The following is a 10421-nucleotide window of genomic DNA, read 5'->3' on the forward strand; positions in this document are numbered from 1 at the left end:
GTACTGTGGGTGCGCCCGTCTGGCAACGTCCGCCACGTCTGTCGCGACCACCGCGATCGCCACACCCAACACCACAACTAGGCCCACTGGCGGCCAACCGCTTCTTGAGCCTCTCCTCCTTTGTGGCCTTCGTTTTGATGCGACAAGTTTGCCGCGTAGCTCGTTTTGATGCGGCGAGTTTGCCACGTAGCCAAGCTGATCTTCCGGGCTAGCGTGATGCTCTGATCCTCTGGCACCGCCGCCGCCTCCATCTCCGACAGGTTCTCTGACGGTTTCATGCGTCACCGGCGGAAGGAATAAGAGGGTGGGAGAAAAGAGCGGGAATTGGGCGGAGAGCGGCAAGGGGAAAAGAGTGGGGGATTTTGACGCGAAAACAGTGCAGGATTTTACTAAAGTGCGGGTTCCGTCTTTTTTTTTTTGGGTGGGTCAGAGGCAGAGAGCGACGTTTCACGTGTTCGGACTCCCGCAAAACCCCATGTTCAGTTACAGTTTGTTCGGATCGTTCAGCGAACCCATACAGACTCAAGTTGAATGACTTTCATGGTCGGACGGATGCGAACGGTCTGCGGGTCACAGTTGAAGATGCCCTGAGGTGCTTAATTGGTTTGTCATTCTTCGCCGTCACCTTTTGTTGGCGAGCGTGAGTGATTGAGAGGGGAAAGACAGCGAAATCCAGGATCTTGGGGCAGTACGTTCACTGTGCCTCCACAGTTACCCCGCCAAGATAAGATATTTAAGCTCCTGGCTAATCGATCGGTCTCGTCTGCGATGTGATGTGTTACTCATACTCTACCTCTACCTTGGTAGGCTCGTGCTGCTAATTGTAAAAGACCCGCAGATTCCAAGCAAAGTGATGAAAGCTAGAGCTACACGACCCAGATTCCCATGTGCGGTGCTCCCCTTGTAGGTGCATGTGCTTCTGCGTCCTTTGCTTCCCCCGCGCTCTAGCGTAGCTCTAGCTCGATTCGGTTTCTACCACCTCCCTTCCTCGTGCTCGCAAGTCTCGCCATGTGTTTTACATGAGCAAGTTCTGTCTTGAAACTTACAGAGCGCGGTACATGAAAGTGTGCGAGACTACAGATCAATAGCCGGTAGACCATAGTCGGTTGCTTGTGTAGCATCAAATTCGAACCACGCGTAATGATCAAACGTCTCTTAACTGAAACAATAATTGGTTCCATCGGCATGCAGGTGCAGCTCATGGGCAGGTTTCATATCGTGTTAGCACATCTACATCCGGTCGCCTCAAACCCGCTCCATACGCCCGGGCGAACCATCCGATTACGATTTTTTTATCAAGACAATCTCCTCAAACGGTTCTCAAACGTCCGGACTGGCCGACACCTTTCATATCCAGTCTAAATATGAGACGGATATGTGGGCGTTCGGACGCATCCGGGCACGCCCGCCACGTTGGGCCCGACCCACGCTGGCCTACCCGACCTCACATAAATTCCTCCCCGTCCACTCGCCAGATCAAATCCTGATCACTTCACTCCCCTCCCCTACGCCACCCAAACTTGTCTTCGGCTTCCTTCGGCCGTCTCCGATGATGGGCAGCGGATCCGAGTCCTTCACCTCCAGATCTGTCGATCCCGAGCTCATCTCACGCGGCCCCGAGAAGGAGATGGATGTCCGGCTTACGCTCCGACGCGTCCGGCAGGAAGCCCGTGCATGGCTGTGCTCGGACACCTTCCGTCGGGAATCCATTACGTCCGCCCAAATGGCGCACGGATCCGGCACTAGGCCAGCCATAGCTACCTCGCCGGAGGTCGTGTGGTCCGCCTGGCATCCGAACACGCTGGCGGACGCGCAACCCCTCCGTTGGCGCGCCGAGCATCAGGACGCACCATGGGCGCGCGGATCCGGAGCATCTAAAAAAGTTAAGGACCACACACTGATGCACACAACCATACTTATTAATACATAAGTATCAACGTTCATTACACGTGTGGGTCGCTTTTACTCTATCATAGTCTAGGTTTTTAGGTTGTTCGTCGTCTTTGCTTCGGCGGCGACGATGACAATGCTGGATAAAGATTCTTCGAATCATTCCCTGATGAGGCCATCGGTCCTATGGTTGGGGATGAATTTGGAAACCAGTCTGTTCAAGCAAGTATAGCGTGGCAGCGGCGACATCCTCGTGGTGGACATGTGTCCTCGGGCTCCGCCGTTGCGACGATGTTTGCTCCAGCGTCGGCGCGGAGCTTGGGAGATAGTCCAGGAGAGAATGCAGATTGTGGTCTGCATCGACGACATCTGGAAGACGGAGCATGTGCTCGGCTCGGGGTTCGTGGATGACAGATATGGTATCCTCCTTCGGCGTTTTAGTCGTGGTGAGGTGCCAGATCTGGGGTTCGATGGCGTGTCCGAAGTGTTGCCCCGGTCTGATTCGTTCAACGGTAAGGGCTTCACTTTTGATGAACCACCTTGGAGGTCCGCAAAGCTGCATATCAGCAATGGAGCCGCGTCGAGCTCGGGTGAGGAGGTGATTCGTCATTCTTTTCTTCGGTGGCTATTGTGGTGGTGCCGGAGGCAGGTGACGGACGTTGGTGTCAAGCTCAGAAATGTTCTGCTATTTTTTTAGTTTTGTCATGTAGGTCTTTACGTGACTTGTACTTTGTTATTTATGATATGAAGGAGATATGTATTACCATGAAAAAAACAAAATAAATATAAAAAAATCACAGTTAGCAAAAAATATTATCTGCAAGCTGCAGCTATTGGTGCATGATCAATCTTGATCCATTACTGGCTTTGTTGAATACCTATGTTGATGATGAGTGCTTTTCGTCTGCAAGGGAAGTTTACTTCATCGAATTTGGTAGAAATGGACGCATAGTGGTATACTTGTTGTGTTGAGGGCATGTAGGCATTGGTCGACAATATATCTGTAAAATGAAAAAAATAGCTTGTTATTTCAACGTTATAGCTTGCCATAGCAGATAATCTGGGAGGGTCACGTTACGTTTTACCTAATTTGCTTGCTCGCGCTATAGCATACTATTTTGACGTTAAAGGAAATAAAGTTGTAGTGTTTTAGCGTGTGCTTCCTCCTTCCGGAAAGACTTGTTCAAAGCTTTTTTCTTAGTGCTAGATACATCTATTTGACAGACAAATTTTTTCGGATGAAGAGAGTATCACACAACAGCCCATCAGACATCGCATCGGTCCAACTCTAACTCAGTCTCTCTTAGACGCAAACCCAACGCATACACCCTAACCTAGCCAACTCGTCACAAATTTCTCATCAGCTCGCGACCGAGGGCAGAGATGATGGGGACGTTCGTGACTCGTGAGCCAAGGCAGTGGTGGCAGTTCGTGAGCTGCAACAGCTTCTTTACATCCCCCCTCCAAGTAGCTGTGTCGGCCACGCCTCCAACTCCAGCAAAACAATGCTGAAGTCAACCACACCACCGGTGCCGGTAAGTCAGGCACTGATTTTTCTCTGTTTAATTAGGGGTATTCTCTTTCCTTGCAAATTATGAGTGTACTTGCCCTGAACCTAGCTCTCGTATGCTTCTCTGTTTAATTTGGAGTGCCCCCTCTCCTTGCAAAATATGAAAGGCCTTAACTTTTTTTATTTGACATTTTTATGTCTCAATTTTTAAATATAGTACGCTATAACTTGTATAGCATTTGGTGGAGGGCGGCACTAAATCTTGTAGCACACTTTTTTTGCCGATGGAGCTGGCCTTTGCTGCAGCATGATACACATTATGTGTTCCGTTATGCATTTCTTCCTCCGTTATTTTCATGTTTTTGTTCTTCACAATTGTTCTTATTGTTTATCAGTCTACCAAAAGAATTTGGCCTTGTGAAGATCTAGTCTTATCCACACCCTTTCGGTGCATCAAAGAACGAAAGCATGAACATATATAGACTCGTGAGCAACAAATTAACAAGTACCGACCGTCCACTATAATACATTAGTTTACATTTCCAACAACTGAGCTTCTTTGCAAACATGTGCTTTATACCCTTCCACTCTTTATCTGTAGGTTTACGATAGTGAATTGGTATCCCGGGATAGGTGAACGGGAACTTATTACCAATCTCACAACCGAACACTTGTTTATACTGATTTTCTTCCTCTTTGGCGCACCAAAAGTAGAATATTCGGCATTTGTGGAAGTTTATTTTAAGCCCGAACAATTGCTCGCAAAGGCGTAGGACAGGTTTCATATTAACTGTCTTACTCATGTCCAATCCTTTCATGGTCTGGAACTAGTGCCTCGTATAATCATTCACTCGTCCCCACAATGTCAACCTGAACAAAGGAACGAACATGTTGTCGCCAAGCAGGGTCAAAACCATTCATTTTTAGAACTTATTGTAAGAAAGGCCACTTAAGTTTACCATAGCCTTTTTCAAAGTTCACTTCAAAGATAACTCCACCGAGTTTCATCAAGTGAAGCTCATGGACCGTTGCATCCAGGACAACCACCTCCTCCAGGATATGACGTCCAGGCATGAAAGCAGACCGAGTAGGATGAACAATGGCCATTGGTCTATTTGTACCCAGTTTGGTAGTTTTTTTTGGAAGATTACAATGAGTAAACACATAGGACGGAATTATTCAATCTGCACAACCTCTTCCTTCTAAGGAAGTAGAGTAGAGTGGTTGTCTTGAAGTTGAGCTTAAACAACTGGAGTTCAGCAATGAATAAGTACCAAAATATTGGCACCAAATCTCCTTTATGTTGGGAAACGTAGCATGCAATTTTTTAAAAAAATCCTATGCTCACACAAGATCTATCTAGGAGATGCATAGCAACGAGGGGGAAAGTGTGTCTACGTACCTTCGTAGACCAAAAGCGGAAGCATCTTGACAACGCGGTTGATGTAGTCGAACTTTTTCTAGATTCGACCGATCAAACACCGAACGTAGAACACCTCCGAGTTCTGCACACGTTCAGCTCGATAGCGTCCCTCATCCTCTTGATCCAGCAAGGTGTCAAGGAAGTAGATGAGTTCCCTCAGCACGACGGCGTGGTGACGGTGATAGTGAAGTGATCCGCGCATGGCTTCGTCTAAGCACCGCGAGAATATGACTGGGGGTGTAAACTGTGGAGAGGGGGCGCCGCACACGGCTAACAATTGATGTTGTGTGTTCTAGGCACCCCCCTCCCCACATATATGTTGGGGAATGTACTATTCAAAAAAATTCCTACGATCACGCAAGATCTATCTAGGAGAAGCATATCAACGAGCGGGGAGAGTGTGTCCACGTACCCTCGTAGACCGAAAACGGAAGCGTTAAGTAACGTGGTTGATGTAGTCGAACATCTTTGCGATCCAACCGATCAAGTACCGAACGCACGGCACCTCCGCGATCTGCACACGTTCAGCTCGGTGACATCCCTCGAACTCTAGATCCAGCTGAGGCCGAGGGAGAGTTTCGTCAGCACGACGACGTGGTGACGGTGATGATGAAGTTACCGACGCAGGGCTTCGCCTAAGCACTACGACAATATGACCGAGGTGGAAATCTATGGAGGGGCACCGCACACGGCTAAGAAATCAACTTGTGTGTCTTTGGGGTGCCCCCTTGCCCACGTATATAAAGGAGGGGGAAGAGGAGGCCGGCCTAGGAGCGGCGCACCTATAGGGGGAGTCCAACTAGGATTCCCAATCCTAGTTGGAGTCCCCTTCCTTTTTCAAGAGGGGAGAGAGGAAAGGAGTAGGAGAGGGAGAAGGAAAGAGAGGGGGGCACGCGGGCACCCCCTGAGGCCCCTTTCTCCTTTCCCGTATGGCCCATTAAGGCCCACTACTTCCCCCGGCGAATTCCCATAACTCTCCGGTACTCCGAAAAATACCCGAACCACTCAGAACCTTTCCGATGTCCGAATATAGCCTTCCAATGTATCGATCTTTACGTCTCGACCATTTTGAGACTCCTCGTCATGTCCGTGATCTCATCTAGAACTCCGAACAACCTTTGGTACATCAAAACACATAAACTCATAATACCAATCGTCATCGCACATTAAGCATGCGGACCCTACGGGTTCGAGAACTATGTAGACATGACCGAGACACATCTCCGGTCAATAAATAATAGAGGAACCTGGATGCTCATATTGGCTCCTACATATTCTACTAAGATCTTTATCGGTCAAACCGCATAACAACATACGTTGTTCCCTTTGTCATTGGTATGTTACTTGCCCGAGATTCGATCGTTGGTATCATCATATCTAGTTCAATCTCGTTACCGGCAAGTCTCTTTACTCGTTCTGTAATGCTTCATCTCGCCACTAACTCATTAGTCACATTACTTGCAAGGCTTATAGTGATGAGCATTATCGAGAGGGCCCAGAGATACCTCTCCGATACACAGAGTGATAAATCTTAATCTCGATCTATGCCAACTCAACAAACACCATCGGAGACACCTGTAGAGCATATTTATAATCACCCAGTTACATTGTGACGTTTGATAGCACACTAAGTGCTCCTCCGGTATTCGGGAGTTGCATATTCTCATAGTCATAGGAACATGTATAAGTCATGATGAAAGCAACTGCAATAAAACTAAACGATCATTTATGCTAAGCTAACGGATGGGTCTTGTCCATCACATCATTCTCTAATGATGTGATCTCGTTCATCAAATGACAACACATGTCTATGGTTACGAAACTTAACCATCTTTGATTAACGAGCTAGTCAAGTAGAGGCATACTAGGGACACTCTGTTTTGTCTATGTATTCAAACATGTACTAAGTTTGCGGTTAATACAATTCTAGCATGAATAATAAACATTTATCATGATATAAGGAAATATAAATAACAACTTTATTATTGCCTATAGGGCATATTTCCTTCAGTCTCCCACTTGCACTAGAGTCAATAATCTAGTTCACATCGTCATGTGATTTAACACCAATAGTTCACATCTTTATGTGATTGGTTCACATCTCCATGTGTCTAATACCCAAAGGGTTTACTAGAGTCAATAATCTAGTTCACATTGCTATGTGATTAACTCTTGAAGAGTGATCATATTTTGCTTGTGAGAGAAGTTTAGTTAGCGGGTCTACCACAATCATAGACGTATGTGTTTTGCAAATTCTCTATGTCTACAATGCTCTGTACGGGGCTACTTGATACGTCCATTTTGCATCATGCTTTTATATCGATATTTTATTGCATTATGGGCTGTTACTTCACATTATGTCACAATACTTATGGCTATTCTCTCTTATTTTACAAGGTTTACATAAGGAGGGAGAATGCCGGTAGTTGGAATTCTGGGCTGGAAAAGGAGCAAATATTAGAGACCTATTCTGCACAACTTCAAAAGTCTTGAAACTCCACGGAATGACTTACAATAAATAATAAAAAATCCTCGCCAAAGATGAAGGCCGGGGGGCCCACACCCTGTCCACGAGGGTGGGGGGCGCCCCCTACCTCGTGGGCCCCTGATGGCTCTCCGATGCCTATCTTCTGCTATATGAAGCCTTTCGTCAAGAAAAAACCAGAAGCAACCTTTCGGGACGAGACTCCGCTGCCACGAGGTGGAACCTTGGCAGAACCAATCTAGGGCTCCGGCAGAGTTCTTCTGCTGGGGACACTTCCCTCCGGGAGGGGGAAATCATCGCCATCGTCATCACCAACGCTCCTCTCATCGGGAGAGGGCAATCTCCATCAACATCTTCACCAGCACCATCTCATCTCAAAACCCTAGTTCATGTCTTGTATCCAATTCTTCTCTCCAAGTCTGGGATTGGTGCTAGTAGGTTGCTAGTAGTGTTGATTACTCCTTGTAGTTGATGCTAGTTGGTTTATTTGGTGGAAGATCGTATGTTCAGATCCTATATGCATATTATTACCCCTCTGATTATGAACATGAATATGCTTTGTGAGTAGTTACGTTTGTTCCTAAGGACAAGGGAGAAGTCTTGCTATTAGTAGTCATGTGAATTTGGTATTTGTTCGATATTTTGATGAGATGTATGTTGTCTAGCCTCTAGTGGTGTTATGTGAACGTCGATTACATAACACTTCACCATTATTTGGGCCTAGAGATAGGCATTGAGAAGTAATAAGTAGATGACGGGTTGCTAGAGTGACAGAAGCTTAAACCCTAGTTTATGCGTTGCTTCGTAAGGGGCTGATTTGGATCCACTTGTTTCATACTATGGTTAGGTTTACCTTAATACTTTTGTTGTAGTTGCGAATGCTTGCAATAGAGGTTAATCATAAGTGGGATACTCGTTCAATTAAGAACAGCACCCAAGCACCGGTTCACCCACATATCAAATTATCAAAGTACCGAACGCGAATCATATGAACGTGATGAAAACTAGCTTGACGATATTCCCATGTGTCCTCGGGAGCGCTTTTCCTTATATAAGAGTTTGTCCAGTCTTGTCCTTTGCTACAAAAAGGATTGGGCCATATTGATGCACCTTATTTACTTTTGTTACTTGTTTCTCGTTACAAATTATCTTATCACAAAACTATCTGTTACCACTTATTTCAGTACTTGCAGAGAATACCTTGCTGAAAACCGCTTATCATTTCCTTCTGCTCCTCGTTGGGTTCGACACTCTTACTTATCGAAAGGACTACGATAGATCCCCTATACTTGTGGGTCATCAAGACTCTTTTCTGGCGTTGTTGCCGAGGAGTGAAGCGCCTTTGGTAGGTGGAATTTGGTAAGGAAAAATTTATATAGTGTGCTGAAATTTACTGTCACTTGTTACTATGGAAAGTAATCCTCTGAGGGGCTTGTTCGGGGTATATTCACCCCATCCAGTAGAGCAAAGAGTTTCTCCTCAACCTACTGAACCTATTGAAAATTAATCTCCTTTTGAATTTCCTTCGGGTATGATAGAAAAACTGCTAGCTAATCCTTTTACAGGAGATGGAACAAAGCATCCTGATGAGCACTTAATATATGTGGATGAAGTTTGTGGATTATTTAAGCTTGCAGGTATGCCCGATGATGTTGCTAAGAAGAAGGTCTTCCCTTTATCTTTGAAGGGAGACGCATTGACATGGTATAGGCTATGTGATGATACGAGATCATGGAACTATAGAAGATTGAAATTGGAATTTCATCAAAAGTATTACCCTATGCATCTTGTTCATCGTGATCGCAATTATATATATAATTTTTGGCCTCGCGAAGGAGAAAGCATCGCTCAAGCTTGGGGGAGGCTTAAATCAATGTTATATTCATGCCCCAATCATGAGCTCTCAAGAGAAATAATTCTTCAAAAAATTTATGCTTGACTTTCTCATAATAATCAATCCATGCTTGATACTTCTTGTGCTGGCTCTTTTATGATGAAGACTATTGAATTGAAATGGAATTTATTGGATAGAATTAAACGCAACTCTGAAGATTGGGATCTCGACGAAGGTAAGGAGTAGGTATGACACCTAAGTTTGATTGTGTTAGATCTTTTATGGATACCGATATTTTCCATAAGTTTAGCACTAAGTATGGACTTGACTCTGAGATAGTAGCTTCTTTCTGTGAATCTTTTGCTACTTATGTTGATCTCCCTAAGGAGAAGTGGTTTAAATATCATCCTCCCATAGAAGTAAAAGTAGCTGCACCTATTAAAGTTAAAGAAAAGACTGTCACTTATAATGATCCCATTGTTCCTACTTCTTATGTTGAGAAACCACCTTTCCCTGTTAGAATAAAGGATCATGCTAAAGCTTCATCTGTGGTTCGTAAAAGCAATATTAGAACTTATACACCTCCTGAACAAGTTAAAGTAGAACCTAATATTGCTATTGTTAAAGATCTCTTGTCTGATAATATTGATGGGCATGTTATTCAGTTTTGCGGTGAAACTGCTAGAATTGCTAAACCTTATGCTAAAGATAAACATAGACCTGTGGTAGGCGTGCCTGTTATTTCTATTAAAATAGGAGATCATTGTTATCATGGCTTATGTGATATGGGTGCTAGTGCTAGTGCAATACCCATTGCCTTATACAAAGAAATTATGCATGATATTGCACCTATTGAGTTAGAAGAAATTGATGTCACAATTAAGCTTGCCAATAGAGATACTATTTCACCAATTGGGATTGTTAGAGATGTCGAAGTCTTGTGTGGGAAAACTAAATATCCCGCTGATTTTCTTGTTCTTGGTTCCCCACAAGATAGCTTTTGTCCCATTATATTTGGTAGACCCTTCTTGAACACTGTTAATGCTAGGATAGACTGCAAAAAGAATATTGTTACTATTGGCTTGGATGATATGATTCATGAGTTTAATTTCTCTAAATTTAGTAAACAACATCGTGAAGAAGAATTGCCTAGTAAGGATGAAATTATTGGTCTTGCTTCTATTGCCGTCCCTCCTAGTGATCCTTTAGAACATTATTTGCTAGACCATGAAAATGATATGTTCATGAATGAAAGAAGGGAAATAGATGAAGTATTCTT

This window comes from Triticum urartu, chromosome 6 (assembly GCF_003073215.2).
Source record: "Triticum urartu cultivar G1812 chromosome 6, Tu2.1, whole genome shotgun sequence".
NCBI classification, from domain to species: domain Eukaryota; kingdom Viridiplantae; phylum Streptophyta; class Magnoliopsida; order Poales; family Poaceae; genus Triticum; species Triticum urartu.